The following is a 22,716-nucleotide window of genomic DNA, read 5'->3' as shown; positions in this document are numbered from 1 at the left end:
CACACACAAACCAGGGTCAAAAATCTGAAGACAAAGAATAAACCGAAATTTAGTCATAAATAAAATAATTCTGCCTACAAACCAAGTAGTACCTGGTAGGATGACTGGTTTCTTATGTAAAGAGCCAAAGTAAACCAGAGTGCTAATAAATTAGATCACAAGTTTTCCCAAGGGACCTAAACATTTTTTCAATGCGTAAAAATTCATCCATATGTGAGGACTTTTTTTTTTCTCTTTGTGACACCTCCGTCAATAAGGATTTCACTTACCAAATTTTGTTTCTCAAACTTTCATCAAATAATTTGATCAGATTATGTCTGTTTATAACAGTTTGCTTGAAAAGCGCATTTCCAAGAAAGCATTTTTCTCCTTTAGAAGGTAGAGCATGAGAGATAACTGAAAATACTTACATGGTAGGGAATCAAAACTGTATCTTGCTCTGTTACCAGCTACCAGCTCTGTTACCACTGTGTTTTACGTTTGCTCCGCGCCTTATTTCACCTTAGAATTGACAGTCTATACCTTTTCACCACTCTCTCCCTATTTCCCCCACCATCAAGCCCCAGCTATCACTTCTCTACTTTTTATTTCTATGAGTTTGACTTTATTTTTTTTAAGATTCCATGTATATGTGATATCTAGCAATATTTGTCTTTCTCTCTATGGATTATTTCTCTTCACGTAATGTTTTAAGGTCCATCCTTGTGGTCTCAAAAGGCAGAATTTCCTTTTCTCATAGCTAAATAATATTCTATTGTATATTTATTTAAAAAATATATGCCACATCTTTACCTATTCATGGATGGACACTTATTTCCATATCTGGGCTATTGTGAATAGTGTTGCAAAGAGCATATTTCTCTGTGCAGATACCTCTTTGATATCCTAGTTCCATCTTCTCGGGACACATGAGGTCTAAGAATCTAATGTAAAACATGGTGATTATGCTAATCACGCTGTATTGTATAACGAAATTTCGCTAATAGAGTAGAACTTAAAAGTTCTCACCAGAAAACAACCAAACAAAAAGATAAATGTGTGAAGTAATGGATGTATTAACAACCTCTCATGGTGTAGGTCCAATCATCACAATGTATACTTGAATATCTTAAATTGTTTTTAATATTTTATTTATTTATTTGACAGGCAGAGATCACAAGCAGGCAGAGAGGCAGGCAGAGAGAGATGGAGAAGCAGGCTCCCCGCTGAGCAGAAAGCCCAATGCGGGGTTCGATCCCAGGACCCTGAGATCATGACCTGAGCTGAAGCCAGAGGCTTAACCCACCGAGCCACCCAGGCACCCCTTGAATATCCTAAAATCTTACATGTCAATTGTACCTCAATATAGTTGAAAGAAAGATGAAACAGAAAACTATACTTTGCAGCTGAATCTTCTTCCTTCTCTAAGGATTTAATGAGAACTAATCTTATCACCTCTTTCACTCCTGTTCACTTCGGTCAACCGAAGGTCTAAGTCTCCTAAACCATCAGTTATCTCTAGGCCCCCAGCCAGGCTAAAGCGCTTGCTAGTTAGGAACACAGATTTAGAATGAAGCTGCCACTTACTGTGACCTTGGGCAAATCACTTGAATTTCCAGGGCTTCACGTTCCTTATCTGTAAAATGAGGAAATGGTTCTCACCTCATCTATTAGAAGCATTAAATGGTGATAGTGTTTAAGCATTTATGCACAGAGCTATTCCAAACAAAGAAATGTCACATATCTTGTAACCTGAGCAAATGTTGCCCTCCCTCCCAAATCTCTTTCCTAGCCATGTGAAATTCCAAAAAAAAAACCCATAGTGGCGACTTGTACAGCCACACAGGATGCCACACTTACAAGGGCTTGTGTTTGATGTGAATGTTCATGTGTCACCATCGTGACATTCTAACTGATTTTTTGACACGATTTAGTACATTTCCATTTTGTATTGGGTCCTTCAAACTATGTAGTCAATATGTCAATATGAGGTTCTCTTATCACCTCAAACTCTTCTGTGAATATTTAACTTCTTAAGTCCTAGCGACATCACTTTCCTTGCATTAGCCTAAAGCAAATTGTTTTTTTCTATCATAGCCCATATACCATAGGACCAGAAGGGAAGGAGTTTGGTGTGCCTCCCTCCTATTTGAAGCTTGCACCATCAGACAAAAATCACCCACTACACCTTCTTATTCTCATATATTGACTCAACCACTCCTTCAAATTTGCTTTGGACTCATTCTCTTCCTCTTCTCCATTCTTATTCGTGCCATTGTTTCTGGTGACTTCAGAATTCATGTGGATGAACCATTTCACCTGACTGACGATGGATCCTTCTCTTCCTCACCTCTAATCACCTGTTCGTCCACCCCCTTCCCAGCCAGTGGGGCTGACATTGCAACAGCAGTAACTCACTGCACGTGAAATCTTAAAATCAATCACTCTTTTCTCTGGTTGCCACCGGCTGTTGTTTCAGCTTGCATTCTTCAACTCCAGTGAAACATCTAAAACCCTGACTCTGCTTTTCAACTATTTCTGTGTCCTGTTCCCTCTTTCACCTGGCCTCGGGTCCATATTTTCTAATTGAAATTATTCCCTTTTAATTATTGCTTGCCTTTTGTTTTCTCTAGCATCCTCCCCTGCAAAAGGGATACATTCGTTGAATCCACTGTAAAAGTTTTCTCGTGCCAGCTTCTGAGAGACTGAATATAATTGTAGATCACCAACTAGGAAGGAAAAAAAAAAAAACACTTTAATTTATGCTGAAATCTTCATACAGACACCAATGCTGGCAAATCCCCAGCACTCGTATAGTAGATTCAACTTTCTAACATTGAATCAAAACAACCCTTCATACTCTCTCCAGCCTATTTTAAGTACTGCCCATTCCCTACCCCTTCATTTTAGAGCTGCTGGGATGATGTTGTTTGTTTTTTTTTTTTTTTTTCTTAGCACATACTAAGCCTGTTCTCTGCCTTTCTGCCATGCTGGTTTCTTTAATGTACAACAACACTGCGGTCTTCCCCCCCATCACTTTCAAGAATCTTTTCTTGTTAAGGTCGTCTGTGACCACCGTCTTGCCAAATCTACAATTCTGTCTTCTTTTTACATGACATCCATCAGTTTTCTTTGGTTGACATCCTCTATTCCCTTGGTACCAGGTATTTGACACGTTTTTGTTTCTGCTTACCTACCTCACTAATTTCAGCCTTCTAAGATTCTCTTTCCTCCTAGAATTTGCCTGGCTCAATCCTTGAGTATGCTCTCCTAGGTTGCTCTTATCCAATTCCATGGTATAAATAGCATCTATACAGGGTGAACCACTGCCCCAGTCTGCCAAGGACTGAGAGGATCCCCAGGACTTGGGATTTTCAATACTCCAGTGGAGATAGCCCTGGGCAAACAGTTGTTCACCCTTTAGCAACATGCTATAAAGCCCCAAACCGTGCTCTTTAATTCCAGATCTCTCTGAGGAGCTGTACTTTCACATGGTTTGTAATATACACTTCAAATTTAAATCTGTTTGAAACAGAACTCTTGATTTTTACCTTCAAATTCTTCTTCTCTTATTATTATCATCCCTTATCTCCATAGTTGTTATCATAAGGTACCAGTTCCTAAGGCAAAAGAAAAGAAATCAGAAGTCCTGTATGGTTCCCCCTGACTCTTCCTCTTCCATTCCCCTATAAAGCCGCTGCCACCCGGTCTAGTGGCATCATCTCCTACCTACACCACAAGCGTCTCCTCTTTTTAACCCTTGATCCTTTCCAATCTACTCTGCACAGTGAGTTAAGCTGCGTTAACTCTAGTTCTAAACTAATGATTTAATTTTTTTTTTTGTAAAACATATATAAAGGCTCATTTCTTTTTAATTTATCTTTTTGGCTTTTATTGTTTGTTTGTTTTGTTTTGTTTTGTTTTTAGACAGAGAGAGAGCAAGCATGCCCACATGAGCAAGGGGAGGGGCAAAGGGAGAGAGAATCCTCAGACTCCCTGCTGAGCACAGAGCCAACTCCAGGCTCCACACAGGACTCCTAGATCATGACCTGAGCCAAAAATCTAGAGTTGGCTGGCTGTTTGACTGACTGAGTCACTCAGCCTCCCCTAAAGGCTCATTTCATTTTAAAAATTGTAGTGGTCTCCCACTACTCTAAGAAGAACAACAAAATATCGCTTCACAGTTTACAGCAGTACTTTTCTCCCTACCTGTGGAGAGGATGAATTTGGTTTTGTTTTTGCTTTGTTCTAACTCATCATGGACTGAGATGTGGGCCGCTGCACATAACCAGCAGCAGTCTGCAACATGAAATGCACCAGGCAAGTCTGAAAATACCTGAACTGATAATCTCATGTTGGAGCCTCAGCATTGTGAAGTTGCTACAAAGGTTTTAAATTTAAGTACCTACTTATTTGCTGAGGAGAGGTGGTCTACAACCCAATTTTTATTAGCAGGGGTCTACAAGGCCCTGCTTCTCTAACCTTAACTCACAGGACACACCCACTTGCTCCCAACACAGCAGGTGTCCTGGCTTCCTTCCTGCCCTGCAGAGGAGCTATCAGGCCAGTGGACTCAGCTGAAAACATTCTTTGTCCAGCCCTCCACAATACAGCTTATTGTTATCCTTCGGGTCCCAGCTTAGATATTCTCCTTAGCAAGGCTATCCCAAACCAGCCTCTCTTACTTGATGTTTTCCAATTATTCTCTGAATCAAATAGAGCTTATTGCCTTTACAATACATTCCAGGAATGTTAAAGTATATTTTTAATTTAAAACTATGTTTGAATTTTAGAATTAGGATGACTATATGTACAATCACTCTTTGCTTTCCAATTTTATCTTTTCAAAAGAAACCAGTATTAATAGGTGTGTCCTGTCATCTACGGTGTGCGCACGCACACACACACTCACACACACTTGTTTACTTGGTTTTCAGTGGAATCATTCTTTACATATTACTTTGTAATATTATGTGTTATTTTTCACCTGATTATATTTTAGACATGTCTGAAGTTTAGAAATCTAAACTCCTTTATAATTCTCTTGAAATAGGTATACATATAATTCACAGAAGCAGTTTTCCATGATGAGAGTTTTGGTTATTTTTTTAATTATTATTTTTTATTATGTTCTGTTAGCCAACATATAGTAAACCACTCGTTGATGTAGAGTTCAATGATTAGTTGCATATAACACCCAGTGCTCATCATTATGTTTTTAACTTGCAACTCTTGTTTCATTTTTCTGTTTGCCTCCCCACTTCTCTGTTCCCCTTCCTCACCGGCATCAGTTTACCCTCTTTCATGTCCACAACCCATTGTGATTCTTGTTAAAAACTCAGTCTCCAGTTTCTTACAGTGTGCTTTGTATGTTGTTCTGTTTGGTTCTCCACATCTTACTTTTTCTCACTCAGTAAGTCATTGTCAGAATAACTCCAGAGAAATAACATAGATTTTATCTCATTCCTTGTAGGTGCTTTTTTAACAGCTCATAGTGAATGTATCGTGCATTTTTTTAAACCACAGTCCATTCACAGTTTCAGTCTTTTGCCTCCACAAAGAAAGGACAATAAACATCCTTGTATATATATTTTTATCTGGAGGTGCTTTTACTTCTAAGGAATGGGGTTGCTTCTAAGACTGGTTATTTTAAATTTTACATTGTTAAACTGCCTTCTAAAAGGGGAGATTAATTTATAATCCAGTAGCAAAGAATATACCATTTCATTCACAGACTACCAGCAGGTTTTTTAAAACTTCCAAATTTTGTCAGTCTGCTCAATAAAGTGCCACTTCATTGTTATTTTAAGTTTGGAAAATTTGCATTTACTCTTTTGTGAATTCCCTCTTCATATCCTTGATGTGCTTTTTTTTTTTTTTTTTAATCAGATAGTGTATCCTTTTCTTTACAGTTTTTAGGGACCTTTTCTACATTATAGAAACATTAAACATTCATCTTCATCTGGGTTGCAGTGGTCCCACCGTCACTGGATCATTTGTCTGCTGACTTTATGTTAGTGTGCTGGACATTTGTCATGCTTGTGGTTCCTTCAGGAAATACCGAACACCTTTTCTCTAGGTGAGAACTTCTCACTTTTGAATCTTGTCCCTTAAACTAGAAAACAGAAACATGTCTTCACATGCTCCCTTGCAGCTAGGACAACAGAATAGGCCCCAGCCTCCTCCTATCAGATTCACCGGCACTTTACTTCAACTTGGAAATGATCAAGTTGAAACAATAGTTGTGGTATTGATGTCCTAAGGAGGTAGCAGCGGTATCTTCTTAAAAGTAGTTTATAAAAAATAAAAAATTAAAAGTAAAAAAAAAAAAAAGTAGTCTCTCAATGAGGTTTGGGTGTTTTCTCTTCCAAACTGTTTTTCTGGCTATCTTAGTAGTAAGCATAGCTCCTTCCAATTCTTTTTTTTTTTTTTCCTGCAACATATACCTAAAATAGATGCTTTTGTTTTCAGTCAAGAACTCCAACTGATACTGGTATCTAGGCACATACAGAAGTTATAATTTTTTAACATCAAATACATCTCTTTTTATTTTTTTCTGAGTTTCTGGTCATGTTATTAAGTTTCCCCTCAACTCCTATATTGTCTATGTAGCCTCGATGATTTTCTTCTAAGTGTTTCATGTTTAAATTTTAAATGAATTGGGTACACTTAAATGTACATATTCATATATATATTTAAGGACATATTTTAGTTCATATTGATATATATATGTATACATATAAATGTTAAATATTATACAGCAAATGTTACATGCATAAGGAGAGAAAGAGGAAATTGGTGCTGTCCAATATAACATTTTACAAAGATGGAAATCTTCTATAATCTGCACTGCCTGATAAAGTAGACACTGGCTGCACTTTAAAACATGACTAATATAGCTGGGAAACACAATCTTAAAATTTAATTTTAATTAATTTATATTTAAATAGCACTAATGTATAGTGGCTATAGTACTGATCAGCCCGTACAGTGAGAATGGGCCCAACTTAGTTTCCTTCTGGGTAAAGTACTAATTGGTAGCCCTATTTATAAAATAAGTAATTATTTTCCCATTGAATGTGCCATATATAAAACTTTCATACACAGACATTTATTTTCTAGATTCTCCATTTTTTTATGGCTCCATAGGATTAATACCATATTGATTTGATTATAGTAACTTTATAGTCTGATGAATAATGTGTAAAGCAAAGTTTCCCAGTTTCTCATTCTTCTACATGAAACTTCTCTTGGCTGTTTGCAGATATATATTTTTCCAAGAAAACTTTTATGTCATTGTATCCAATTCTGGAATCAACCTTGATGAAGTTCTATTTAGAAACAGCTCAAATTTATAGAATATTTTGAAGAATTGGCATTTTTATTAAATTTTTACTAAATTAACTTCTCATCTTCTCATCTTCTACTAAATTAAATTCTCATCTAAGAGCACATTTTTCCATAGTTCAAATATTGTTTTATGTCCTTCTTTAAGGTTCATAGATATTTTTATATATATCTGAGGTTTTCCTCCTAAAATTACCTATAAGAATATTGTTTATAATATTTATATTTATATTTATTTTTAAATAAATTTATTTATATTTATATTTATATTTATTAATATAAATAGATTTATATTAATTTACAGATACATTAGTTTGCATTATCATTTGCCTACAGATAATATAAATAAAAACTGTTTACCTTTACATGTTTACTTTGTTTCTAACTTTACAAATTATCTTACTGAAATTTTCCCTTGATTTTAATTAGAATCTTAAGAATTCTAGGCATACAGTATTTTCATTAGGAAACTAATTGTATTTTCCAGGGTTTATACTGACTTCAATTTTTTTTTTATAAACATATATTTTTATCCCCAGGGGTACAGGTCTGTGAATCACCAGGTTTACACACGTCACAGCACTCACCAAAACACATACCCTCCCCAATGTCCATAATACCACCCCCTTCTCCCAAACCCCCTCCCCCCAGCAACCCTCAGTTTGTTTTGTGAGATTAAGAGTCACTTATGGTTTGTCTCCCTCCCAATCCCATCTTCTTTCATTTATTCTTCTCGTACCCACTTAAGCCCCCATGTTGCATCGCCACTTCCTCATATCAGGGAGATCATATGATAGTTGTCTTTCTCTGCTTGACTTATTTCGCTAAGCATGATACGCTCTAGTTCCATCCATGTTGTCGCAAATGGCAAGATTTCATTTCTTTTGATGGCTGCATAGTATTCCATTGTGTATATATACCACGTCTTCTTGATCCATTCATCTGTTGATGGACATCTAGGTTCTTTCCATAGTTTGGCTATTGTGGACATTGCTGCTATAAACATTCGAGTACACATGCCCCTTTGGATCACTACGTTTGTATCTTTAGGGTAAATACCCAATAGTGCAATTGCTGGGTCGTAGGGCAGTTCTATTTTCAACATTTTGAGGAACCTCCATGCTGTTTTCCAGAGAGGTTGTACCAGCTTGCATTCCCACCAACAGTGTAGGAGGGTTCCCCTTTCTCCGCATCCTCGCCAGCATCTGTCATTTCCTGACTTGTTGATTTTAGCCATTCCGACTGGTGTGAGGTGATATCGCATTGTGGTTTTGATTTGTATTTCCCTGATGCCGAGTGATATGGAGCACTTTTTCATCAAAGCCATCAATGAAAAACCCACCGCAAATATCATTCTCAATGGAGAAAAACTGAAAGCTTTTCCGCTAAGGTCAGGAACACGGCAGGGATGTCCATTATCACCACTGCTATTCAACATAGTACTAGAGGTCCTAGCCTCAGCAATCAGACAACAAAAGGAAATTAAAGGCATCCAAATCGGCAAAGAAGAAGTCAAATTATCACTCTTCACAGATGATATGATACTATATGTGGAAAACCCAAAAGACTCCACTCCAAAACTGCTAGAACTTATACAGGAATTCAGTAAAGTGTCAGGATATAAAATCAATGCACAGAAATCAGTTGCATTTCTCTACACCAACAGCAAGACAGAAGAAAGGGAAATTAAGGAGTCAATCCCATTTACAATTGCACCCAAAACCATAAGATACCTAGGAATAAACCTAACCAAAGAGACACAGAATCTATACTCAGAAAACTATAAAGTACTCATGAAAGAAATTGAGGAAGACACAAAGAAATGGAAAAATGTTCCATGCTCCTGGATTGGAAGAATAAATATTGTGAAAATGTCTATGCTACCTAAAGCAATCTACACATTTAATGCAATTCCTATCAAAGTACCATCCATCTTTTTCAAAGAAATGGAACAAATAATTCTAAAATTTATATGGAACCAGAAAAGACCTCAAATAGCCAAAGGGATATTGAAAAAGAAAGCCAACGTTGGTGGCATCACAATCCCGGACTTCAAGCTCTATTACAAAGCTGTCATCATCAAGACAGCATGGTACTGGCACAAAAACAGACACATAGATCAATGGAACAGAATAGAGAGCCCAGAAATAGACTCTCAACTCTATGGTCAACTAATCTTCGACAAAGCAGGAAAGAATGTCCAATGGAAAAAAGACAGCCTCTTCAATAAATGGTGCTGGGAAAATTGGACAGCCACATGCAGAAAAATGAAATTGGACCATTTCCTTACACCACACACGAAAATAGACTCAAAATGGATGAAGGACCTCAATGTGCGAAAGGAATCCATCAAAATCCTTGAGGAGAACACAGGCAGCAACCTCTTCGACCTCAGCCGCAGCAACATCTTCCTAGGAACAACGCAAAAGGCAAGGGAAGCAAGGGCAAAAATGAACTATTGGGATTTCATCAAGATCAAAAGCTTTTGCACAGCAAAGGAAACAGTTAACAAAATCAAAAGACAACTGACAGAATGGGAAAAGATATTTGCAAACGACATATCAGATAAAGAACTAGTGTCCAGAATCTATAAAGAACTTAGCAAACTCAACACCCAAAGAACAAATAATCCAATCAAGAAATGGGCAGAGGACATGAACAGACATTTCTGCAAAGAAGACATCCAGATGGCCAACAGACACATGAAAAAGTGACTTCAATTTTTTTGAACTCACTATTCTAAAACATTGACAGCAGTAGAAATTTCCATCTCATTTTTTATATTAATCGCAATGAGAGTTTTATAACTTAGAATGATAGTTTTGGTTTGAGGGGAATTATTTTGTTCTATTGTGTAATTTACTTTTATTCCTAATTAAATTATATATATTTTTCAAGATGTATTGATATTACCATAAGACTAATTTTTTGTAGATTGAAATAATTATATTGAAAGGTTATAAATACTAAAATATCTCTTATTTTCTAAAGATTTTTGCATCTGCATTTGTATGTAAGATTAAGCTACACTTAGGGTTGGTTTTTTTTTTTTTTTTCTAATTTCATGAGTTTTTTTTTAAATTTTTTTAAAGATTTTATCTATTTATTTGACAGAGATCACAAGTAGGCAGAGAGGCAGGCAGAGAGAGAGAGAGGGAAGCAGGCTCCCCACCAAGCAGAGAGCCCGATGTGGGGCTCCATCCCAGCCAAAGGCAGTGGCTTAACCCGCAGAGCCACACAGGTGCCCCTCATGAGGTTTTATATTAAGGATCTTTTCCAGTGGATTATACTAGATTAAATAACACGAATTTATCTATTTTTTTTTTCCCAAAGATTTGATAGCACTCGTGAAAATCTGGGGTCTCAGTGGCTTTTATTAATGGCAGATTTTTTAACTCCTCAGTCACTTTTATAATCGTTGGCTTATGTCTTTTACCTTCTCTTGAGTTAATTTTAGAAATTTAAATTTTGTTGCAGAGGCATCTTTGTGTCTAGAAGGATTTCAGATTTGTTGCTATAAAATTGTCTGTACAAATGCTTGATTATTTTACTACTATTTTAATCACCCCTCCAGTAATGTTTCGTATCTCATGCCCACTGCTGCATATTTGCTCCTTTCTTTTGTCTTAATCAGGTTTGCTTCTCAAATCTCACTTGACTTTCAGTATGGCTCAATAGCTACCAGAAGGGTGATCTCTAACATCCAAGTAGTTACTATTTTATGGCAAGCTTTTTACATGATATTTCTAGTCTGTTATTATAAAACACTGGTAGCTTATGAATAATAAAAAAGTCTCCTATTACATTGCGTCTACAAATAGGCTCAATTAGAAGATCTATTCATATTCAGTGATCAAAACTCAGTCCCCCAGTTAGGGCCTACTGTAGGATAAAGAGTAAAGAAGGGACTCAAGATGAATTTAGTAAAGATGGTGAAGACAACAGTTAACACTTAACAAATTTTGGCAAGGCAGTAGAGTAGACTTCAAGTGGACCCACAGGACAACTTCTACAACATCACTCCAGAAATGATCCATCAGGCATTGACTAACTTCTACCACAATCAGTAAATTTCAACCAACACTATATGACAGTTTCTACTGTCATTCCTGAGGATGCAACAGTGAACATATCAGACAATAAATTTCTGCAATAATGAAGTTTTAGTGCTAGGGGTAAGGTAGGGATAAGAGATAGGAAGCAAACAAGGTAAATATGTAAAACAGGTAATACGTTAGATGATGATAATTGTTATGGATACACAAAGCAAAGGAGGTCTGCAAGTTTAAATAGGTTAATGGAGGGAAGGGTGCAAAGCTTGTTGATATGCAATGGGAGAAAGTTCCAGGAGGGTAAATACATGTCATGTTTAAGAAATATGGCCGGGGGGGGGGGGGGGGGGGGGGGGGGGGGGGGGGGGGGGGGGGGGGGGGTGGTGGGGTTATGGACATTGGGGAGGGTATGTGCTATGGTGAGTGCTGTCGATTCACAGACCTGTACCCCTGGGGCTAATAATACATTATATGTTTATAAAAAAATTTTAAAAAAATTATTTAAAAAAAAAAAAGAAGAAATATGGGAGACCAATGGAGTTAAAACAGTGAGTCAAGAGTCATAATAAGGTGTGACCACTAGGTTGTGGGCAGGATAAGAAAGTGGGGATAGGCAGAAAGGGCAATTCACATAAGGTCCTAGGGTCATGGCCAGGACTTTGGTTCTTAGTGAGGTAGAAAGCTACTGAAGGGTTTATTGGCAGAGTGACATGAACTAACTTACTTAAGAGGATTTCTCTGGGTGTTGAGAAGAGGGAAAGAGAGATATGTTGGTAGGCTACTAAAATCATCTGAGCGAGTGACAGATGATACTCATTCTCAACACAATGCCACCAGTGGATACGTTAGACGTGAACAAATTCAGCACAGGTGTAGCTGACAAATGTGTTGCTCAATCAGATCTGTGAAAGACAGATGTCAAAAGCAATCCAAGATTTTTTTAAATATCAATAACTTGATACAAGGGGTCTCCATTAACAAAGGTATAGAAGACTATGCAAGTAAAATTGGGCCAGGGGAGGATCAAAAGTTGAGTTTGGGACCTGTTAAGTTTGAAATGATTGCTACCCATTCAAGTTGAATGTCAAAAGAAGAATTAATGTCACAAGGAGAATATGAGTCTGGAATTCTATGGACAGCACAAGCACAGATTTTTCTACTGAGATGTGGAAACAATATGTCATTTAGTTTTCCTAGGAAGACCCTTTATCCCTTCATCATTTCCTCCACTTTCCCTGAAGTCTTTTATTTTTTTTCTTTCATATTTCATCTATTTATGTTTTTTTCTATGCTTTCAGATATTTCTTCTGCTTTCCATATCATAATGGCACTTACACTCACCCTCACTTCTCCTGATTTTTAATTTAAAATCATGTCTGTAATCCAAGATAAAAAAGTATATATATGTGCACACAGACGCTTCACGTGAATGTCCTGAAATGTTTTTATTATTCTTACTGTGTTAATTTAAATGGTCCCTTCTTCTCCAGAAGCTCTACTCTTTGCCTGATGGCCTCCTAAGAAGCCATATTATTCCTTGTGGTGCTAACTGAAGCTCAGGTGCAACCATGGGGTTTATTTCCTATGATGTCAATCTCCTGAACAGTGAAAACATCAGTGGTTTGGGCTCTTGAACCAGGAGAGAGGCAGCTGTAAGATGGTCAAATTCTTGTCAAGGTACCAGTGAAAAGACTGCCTGCTCCCAGAGCTCTGCTAAGAACTCAGTCTATAGGAGTTGTAAAAACCAAGAACCTTCACTGGAGTTTATAATGCCCATGTCACAAGAGATGCAGGATCTTCTTGGAACCTCCTATTTCCTGACTCTTGCCTTAGACTTGTATATTGTGGATTCCACGCCAAGAGCACAAAGCTTCTATTTGCCCTTTCTTGATGTTAAAAAAAAAAAATTGTGAAAATGGTCCATACCCCCACTTTATATGCTCAATATTTTCTTGCCAACAGAGGCCCCAAGTAGCCATGTGAGGCTATAAAGTGGAAAAAGGAGGAAATATAAGTTAGCACTGATTTAGCACCTAAAATGTGTTAGACATCCTGCTAGTCACTTAACATCTAGTCCGTGTAACTATTCCACAGGGTACATAATATTTACTTCATTTATATGTGAAGATCCCTGATTCAGGTTACAGGTAAGAAATTACTCATAGTCACACCAGTGTCAACCCCAAACTTTCCAATCTCAAACTCCAGATTTTGCTATTGCACTCTTTTTACCTTTGAAATGCTGTTACTTTTTTCCTAAAGATCAATACATACAAATATGTCTGAACACTTTTTGAATATTTCTTGATACTTTTTGTATATACTGTCTTTTGGGATGACAATGTTTCAAGTCTCAGCCAGTCATTCTCTGTCAGGGACTGAAATGGCAGAGTGGGTACTGAAAGCCAGAATTGGTTGTCTTCAAAGCACATGTTCTTTCCATGACACTACAGTATTTTCCATGTAAAACAGAAATGATTTTTATATTATCCAGACTCAGTTCTTCTTATTAATGTATATATAATTAAGAGCTGACATTATTAGAGAAACTATTGGACTAAACTATATTAAAGCAAATTTCTTTGTGTCTGCCTAGCCATAAGGCAATTCCTAGAAAGTTCTGACCACCTACTGTGGCACAACCCAGTTATTGCTCAATCTGAAAACCTGGTGCCTTGAGTTTGGCTATGTAAGATGTTAACAAAGTTTGGCAGCAGAGTTGGTGATGCATGTTTGGTGGGATCTCTATATCTTGATATACCAGAACTACTCTAGTTCTTCCAAATTATATACTGAGACACTCAGGAGGAATCATCATTCTTAATAGACTGGATCTTGTCCAGGGCCAGATTCTTGAACTTCTCTGAATCTCTTATGAAGGCCTCATAATCAATCTCTCTTAACCACTAAGGACCACCCAGAAGTAGCCCTTAAACTGGAGGTAGACATACCAAATTTCCCAGAGCTTCTTCAAGCTAAAATGGGTCATCCAGGACCACACAGAGGCAGGATAGGACATGTAGTGGAATTCTGGTTTGGACTCAACTTCCAAACAATGTGTGGTGTCTCCTCCAGCATCGAGAAAGCAAGCCACAAAGTCTAGAGCCTACTCACTCACAGAAGTACCTTGGATGCAGTGTACCATCTCACCACTTGGCTTCAGTGGTGTATATGAGTATCAGCTGTCCCCATCTGAAGATCACAGCCTATATAAACCCTAAACTGTGCATTACCCCAAGAATATTGCAAAAGCCATGTCTCCAACCTAGCTTACCCAACAGATTAAAGACATTTTTAACTTTGTTTCTGCTCAATTGTCTTTGTCTAATTCCTGGTAATTTCAGAATATCTTAATCAATGTTTTACATAAAATTATTAACTGGTTAATGATATAGTACATGGGAATTTTTAGATGAAATGTGTCATATATGTGAAGAATATCAACATTGTTTGTCATTCAGCATATTTTTGCCTGTGAGTTTTGCAAGGAATACAATCAGAATTATGTATTAAAAAAGACTATCTCAAGATTAAGCCTGTGACTTGACAGTAGTAAGTTGAGATTTGGTACCTTTTTTTTAAAGCCTGCTTGTTCAATACAGTGCTTTAACTTACATTTAGTTCTATGTCTTTGTTTCACGTGAGCAAAAATGGAATGTGATGATTGAGCATATTGAACTAGCCTCTAGCTGAGAATTTTTGACCTTTTGAGTATATATTACCACTGCCATATTCCAAACCTTTCTATTAAATCCCTGAGCAACCCCAAATTGATATTGTTATTTAAAAGAAATTTCTCTTGTGTAAAGGGATACTAGTATAGTAACACTGCAAGCCACCATATAATCTGACTGAAGCATAGACATGCCTCTGAAAAACCCAGGATGCTGCTTTTCTGTTTCACCATCCATCAACTCAATGACTGAGAATACAAGAAAACTCTGTTTATGATGTTGCAATTTCCTTCAAAACCAGGAACAGAAAGTTTCATCAGTTTGTGAAATATCTAAAATTTCATCTAAAATAGATAAATTGATGTGCAAGCGATAGTTCCAGTGAGAAAAGAGAAAGTTGTGTTGGGTTTGTCTATTTCTTAAACAAAAGGAGGGAGGTTAACTCAAGAGCCATTCGTCAACCACCATGTGGAATCACTTATGCCAGACTAAGCCATCAATTAAATTGGAAAGCATCACCCTATACTTTCTAGATTGTAGAAAAATGGCCATACAACTGAAAAAGAGGGAGCAGAAAGAATGTACCTGGTTAATCCAATCCCCCGAGTTCTTCCAATTCTATTACCGCAGATTGTCTTTCATCACCTTCTGGATTTTTACCTACAACTGCACTGTAATGTCAGCATCCAGTTACATATCCACACCACTGGTTAGCAGACAGACTAAGAAATCTCTCCAATTTAGTCATTTATGTGTCATCAAGCAGGGAGCCCCACTTCCCTCATTGCCAGAAAACTTACTTCTGCAGCACTAGAGTGATGGCCAGACATTTACAAGCCATTTTCTTTGGCTGACAATTTTGTTTTTAAACCCTTAATGGAGCATCTGCAACTACTGTTTTATTGAACTAATTTCAAATGCAGTCCTGTTTCCAGTAATCTATGACAGTTTTAAAAGTTTGAAGAGACCAGGAGTTGGAGACAACAGTAGAGCAGATGTGTTTCACTGAGATGTGTTAACATCTTACTATACTATGCTATAGACATATTTTAGGAGGCAACATGAGGTCAAGCAACAACAACTTCCCTTTAATTGTTCAAAATTCCAGGTCAAATGATAAAATGAGAACATACAAGTCACCAAACTCCTTGTCCAATATGCACCTATTACAAATGTATATAAAATACAAGGTAAATGATTACAAAAGAAGTCCTGAAACTAAAATAGCTGATTAATTTTGAAGAAAATATACTCATTCATTAAAAAGTAAATAAATAACCACTGACCACCTGTGGTATGCCAGAGACTGCCTTAGAGTCATGGAATTTATAAGTGACTAAGGTGCCTGAGTTTGGAGAACTTCTGCATTGCGGGGGCAGCAAAAGCATGCTAAAACAAAGATAATAAATAAATTACAAATCTTGCTAAAAGGTGATAAGTGCAATGAACAAACACTTGAAGGATAATTGGGGAATAACAATCATATTTTAATGATGAATAATCAATTAAAAATGAAAGTCTAAAGGATAAATCTGATAAATTGCACAAAAATCTGACAAACACCGCTGAAGACTAGTAATAAAGTATCAGAGAGCAAGAATGATGGAAAAAAATACATTCAAGTATTTCTCCCTCTTCTCTTCCCCACAGCCTTTTTTCCACAACTCTATTTTCCCTCATTTCCTGTTTTTCTCTTTTCTTTCCTCCCCAAAATGTACATGCTTTCTCTCCCTCTTTACATGTATTTTTAAAAACTATATGAATAACTATACTTGTTTCCAATAAAACATTACAGTTGTCTCCCCTTATCCATGTGTGGGGGGGATACATTCCAAGACCCCCAGTGGATACCTGAAATCATGGATAGGACCAAACCCCACATATAGTGTCTTTTTCTATAATACATACCTATAATAAGGTTTAATTTATAAATTAGGCACAGTAAGATAAAATAAGACAATTAGAACAATATACTATTAAAAAGTTATACAAATGTGCTCCCTCTCAGAATATCTTGTATTGATCTCACCCTTCTTATGATGAAGTGAGCAATAAAATGTCTATGTGAGGAGACAAGTGAGGTGAATGACGTAGGCATTATGATGTAGTGCTAAGTAACATTTGTCAAGCTATGTACACTCAGGAGGAGGATGCATTTCTGGACTGCAATTAACCTTGGGTAAATAAAAGCACAGAAAACAAAACTGTGAATAAGGGGGGACTACTGGATTATTGTCCCAGGAAACCAACATAGCCACTTACCTTATCCTTGCTGGAAATACTTTCTTTACTCATGCTGTGACAGTAAGAATCATAGTAATGGTGATGTCTCATTTAATACTTTTCTTTTTTCTCCTGAAACCCTTGCTCTAAAGTGAAAAGCCATCAAGCAAAAACAAAAGTCATTAATTTCACGAGGAAATTATCTCAACCAAAATACTCAGTTTTCATAGATTGGAGTACATATATAAACTTGTGAACAAAGAAAACAAATTTATATACATAATAAACAACAATATGAACATTAAATAAAGTTTGATATAAATTGTAATGAAATTTATTTTACTCACCAAGGATGGAAGAGATTGGATAAGATTGGATAAGGGGTGGCAGTTGGAGCTTATCTTTAGACAAGCCATTTGTTATCAAAATGGGATATGCTGGATTCATTAATTCTCTTGGGCTGCCATAACAAATTATCACAAGCTGGGTGGTTTGAAACAAATTTATTCTTTCATAGCTCTGAAAGCCAAAAGTCCAAAATCAAGTCCAAAAGTCTTGGCAAGTATCTGAATTCTCTGGGGGAGAATCTGTTCCATGCTTCTCTTGTAGCTTCTGGTGATTGCTGGCAATCCTTGGCATTCTTTGGCTCATAGACACCTCATTCCCATCTCTACTTGTCTTCACATGGCCTTCTCTCTCTGTCTCTGTATACAAATTTCCTTCTTCTTAAAATGGTATCAGTCATTAGATGAACATTCAACCTCCGTTATGATTTCCCTCATAACCTGATTACACAGGCAAAGAACCTATTTCAAATAAGCTCATAATTACAGGTACTAGAGTTTAGAACTGATCCTATCTTTTTGGTGGACACAATCCAACCCCCCAGATAAGAATTTCCTTTTCCTTAAGGCTATGACAAATTGAAGAAACTACTGTGTTAAGTAAGTGGTGTGTCTTCTCCTGAAATTATATTGCTAATTCGGTGTATTGTTTTCAGTGTGTTTCAAAACTTAAAAAAAAAAAGTTGTTATTCCTAAAAAAGTGTTGAGAAAAATGAGCTGTTGCAGTGAAAAGTGGTTAAACAGACATAATGTTAAATATGTATTTCAGATTTAAGAACAATTCAACTATGACTCAGATACATTATATATTTTCATGATAATGTATTAAAGGAGTATTTCCAATGTATGTTATTAAGTAGGCTCTTAAAAATTCTTAAATACCCCATTATGAGTATGCTTATTTTTTTTTAAAGATTTATTAATCTGAGAGAGATCGATTGAGCAAGAATGAGCATGAGCAGGACGGCAGAGGGAGAGGAAAAAACCACGCTGAGCAGGAAGCCTGACGAGGGACTTGATCCCTGAACTCTGAGGTCAGGACCTGAGCCAAAGGCAGACACTTAAGTGTCTGACCCACCCAGTCACCCCATGAGTATATTTATCTTGATGAGCACTGAGTAATACATAGAGTTGTTGAATCACTATATTGCACACCTGAAACTAATTTAACATTGTATGTTAATTATACTGGAATTAAAGTTAAAATAAAAATAAATCCAAAAGCTAAAAAAGCACTGTAAACTAAAAGCAAATTCTTAAATACTCCTATAGTCTAAAATTCCCTGATAAAGTGGAAGAAGAGAAAAAATGTCATAATGTGGCTGCCACAGGTTCATTTTCTAAGTAATTTGCATATACTCAGTAATGAGTTGAATTATGTCCCCTCAAAAGATATGTTCATGTCCTAACCTCTAGTATCTCAGAATACAATCTTTTTTGGAAATAAAGTCTTCACAGACAAGTTAAGGCGAAGTCATTAGGCCCTAATTTAGTGTCCTCATAAAAAGAGGAAATTTGGACTCCATGAAGATAAAGACAGAACACCTTTAGAGATAAAGGCTGAGATAAGGGTGATGCATCTACGATCCAAGAAAAAATAAAGATTTCCAGAAAACCACCAGAAGTGAGGCATGGAACAAAATGTCTCTCACAACTAACCTATCAATATCTTGGATTTCTAGCATCCAGATCTGTGAGACAATAAATTTCTATTGTTATCCACCTAGTATGTGGCACTTTGCCATGGCAGGTCTGGAAAACTAATACACCTTCTGGTATAAGGAAATTTTATACCTCTTGTTTTGAAGAAGGCTAAAACTGATATGACATTATATGTGATGGATCCTCAAGGTTGCTCTTGAACAACCTTGAACATTTGAAAATCTCAAATGTTAAGTGCCAAGGGTCTGTCCTATACCAGAGTTTCACTATATGACCCTATCCATACCACCCCACCACCATGGAGAGTTTAGTCTAAATACTGCTCCATTAATAATAGGAGATGAAACTCAGGTTGCAATAACAAAGGTGGTAACAGATGAAGTTTTGTCTCTTCCCACTTGCTTTGCATGACTAACTCAAAAGAAGCATCTAAGAGGGTCCTGAAATGTAACATATACATATCAGTTACTCTTCACTACCAGCATAATATCCATGTTTTTACTCCTTTATTTGTATGAGAGGATAGAGAGATAGAGAGAGCAGAAAATGGACTTAGCTAAAAATACGTTTCTCAAATTCATTTGCTCAGAGGATGCTCAATTAAGTGTAAGCATATCTTATAAGCAACGCATAATAAAGCACTGAATGAGAATTTTGGAAAAGTTTCATTAACCTAACAGGTGCTCCTTTACTTTGCATTTCCCTCTTCTTTTTTTCTTCCCCAAAACCTAGTTTTAAAGTCTTGAGGTCCAGCAGCCATTTGGGGACCATGAGTGGATGGCTTAGAAACACATCCAAGATCCCTTGACACTCTCATGCTACTCAACAGATATCAGTAACTGCCCGTCTCCACACTTTTCATTGATGGACAAAAATAAAACAATATACATTTAAATTATTCTATTCAACAGTCTATCATTGGTAGCCAAATACAATTCTTTTTTTTTTAATTTTATTTTTTATAAACATATATTTTTATCCCCAGGGGTACAGGTCTGTGAATCACCAGGTTTACACACTTCACAGCACTCACCAAAGCACATACCCTCCCCAATGTCCATAATCCCACCCCCTTCTCCCAACCCCCCTCCCACCAGCAACCCTCAGTTTGTTTTGTGAGATTAAGAGTCACTTATCAACAGATGAATGGATCAAGAAGATGTGGTATATATACACAATGGAATACTATGCAGCCATCAAAAGAAATGAAATCTTGCCATTTGCCAAATACAATTCTTAATTGACATAAAAACTTATCCATGCAGTGTATACACCCTTGGTTTACAAGTCTCTAGGTAGCGTAATGCAACCTTGTCATATTTTACAATGCAGATTAATACACTGCCATTACTCATTTTTGGAATTGAAAAAATATTTGACTGTGGGGATATTAATGTACATTTTAAGAAACAATTCTAATAAAGTCACAATAAATATTTTATCTTCTGCATTCTTAGTTTATCACGCAACTACTTCAGAAATTTAAAAAACTTTGACTTACTTTAAATTTTTCAATAACCAGAAAAATCTTCATTTTTCAATAGCCAAAAAATAGGTAAGACCTAATTCTTTGATGTGAGACTGAGAGATTGACTGAGAGTTTGAAAGTTTTACATTGTGTAGGTTGCTACAATATATGAAGGCTGTCAATGGTTAAGCACTGATTCATTGAGACTTCTCCAAATCGTTTCACTAGCAGAGGAGTGGGAAATTAAAAAAAGAAGCATTTGAGGTACCCTTTATTCTTTTGTTATATTAGCTACTCCATTGGAACATAAAGAACATCTAGGACATAATTCTGAGAGTATAGGTAGTTTTAATATAGAAAACACTTTAAGATATATCACAGGACCTCTTAACTAGGGACCTACAAGGAAGGTTTGTGTTTTTCATAGTCCTATAGATAAAAGAAATAAAGGGGACCCACTCTTTGCTTTTAATAATTCCTATTTCCTTTCTCCAAAGAAAAATGAAAGGAAATAAAAAGAAAAAAGAGACTATCATCAGAATTCCTTTTTTTTTTTTTAAATTAAGTTCAATTAGCCAACATATTGTACACATCATAAGAATTCCTTCTAAAAATTGAGGCTACAATGTTGCCTAGAATTTTTATATCATTGATAACATCAAAAAGCTAAAAGTACATGATCAAATGGTCTCTAAAAAATGTGACATTCTAAGGAATTTATCCATTTTAAAAACCTATACTTGTTTCAGCAATTTTCTTTAAAGATTGTATTATTTCACTTAACAAGTCAACTCAATCCAATTACTTGAATTAGTTGGCATTGTCTCTTTGAGGGTATCATCTTTCAAGTGGAAAAACCAAGTTGCCAAAGATGAACAAGTACCTGAGATGCTTCCGATAGTTTGGTTTTTCTTTTTGGCTATAACCAAATTTAACAAAATTGTGCCGGGGACACAAGAAAAAATATTTTCAATTGATTACCATTCTAGAAAAGTCAGCCATCAAAACCTTTTAGGATGTTCCAGGCCTTTTAGTCCCTGATTGAAAATCTTAAGCAACACCAGACATCACTTAAGAACTACAATATAATTCTTTGCCAAAGAAATAAAAGTCTACATGTTTCTACCATTTGCATCCTTCTCTTTCTCCAGTTGAAGATTTTCAGCTTAGGACTTCTGATTCTGCTACTATTCTAAGTGCCTTTTTCCCCCTTCCAACCACCATTCTCTTTCTTTGCATCGCTGTTACCTTTCCAAAACCTGTTTCCAAGTGACAACATTCTTATATTCTTTGAAATTTAACTTTGACACATAAGTGTAATATTTCAAATGTGAGTGATACCATAGAGCAAAATGAGATTTCATATTCATCACCTTAGTTCTGATGAGGTAGGCCAGGTAGGGAGAACCATAAATACAAATTTGGAAATTGAGCACCAGAACAGTATTTAGAACTCAGCCAGGATCACACATGTAACAAGTGACAGAGCCAAGACTGTAATTCAATCTTCTGCTTTCTAGTCCAGCTCTTTATTCACTGTGTGGTACTTCACTTCCACTCTCACTTTTGAAATGGGTATTTTTGCCCCATCAACAGGAAGGTGATTGAAGTGACTCATGAGAGAGAGAATTCTCTCCCCGTTAGACATGTCTCTGAATTTAATTATTATTGTTGGCAAAAGTTTAAGAAGATACAAAGGTAACGAAAAATATCTGTCTGAAATAAGCAATTTATATTACATTACTCTCAACAATTAGGTCATTTACCAAAACTACAATATTCAATGCTATTCACTGCAAATCTAACACAATGCCATTCTTGGAAAACTGAGCAACTGACGAACGTTTTCAGATGTGTCTTTTGCCTGAATTATGTGTTTACCTTAGGGAATTTTATGAAGCCAGGTACAGGATGTCATAACATCGTCTGCTTGGATCAGAGGGCTTTTGCTTCTAGATTTACAGGAC

General features: G+C 36.4%; 1 long non-coding RNA gene across 1 annotated transcript; it reads right to left on the bottom strand.

Moving 5' to 3' along the window:
- Positions 1 to 2,602: 2,602 nt before the first annotated feature.
- LOC132015049 (uncharacterized) lies at positions 2,603 to 17,382 on the bottom strand. Its single transcript, XR_009403530.1, has 3 exons — positions 17,315 to 17,382; positions 3,531 to 3,599; positions 2,603 to 2,708 (listed from the first exon to the last, which is right to left on the bottom strand). It is a non-coding gene; the product is annotated as an uncharacterized LOC132015049 (long non-coding RNA).
- Positions 17,383 to 22,716: the final 5,334 nt, after the last annotated feature.

The sequence above is a fragment of the Mustela nigripes genome, chromosome 4 (assembly GCF_022355385.1).
Source record: "Mustela nigripes isolate SB6536 chromosome 4, MUSNIG.SB6536, whole genome shotgun sequence".
Classification (NCBI taxonomy): domain Eukaryota; kingdom Metazoa; phylum Chordata; class Mammalia; order Carnivora; family Mustelidae; genus Mustela; species Mustela nigripes.
Note: the sequence above shows the minus strand (reverse complement) of the source record. Positions and strands in the feature narration are given on the sequence as shown.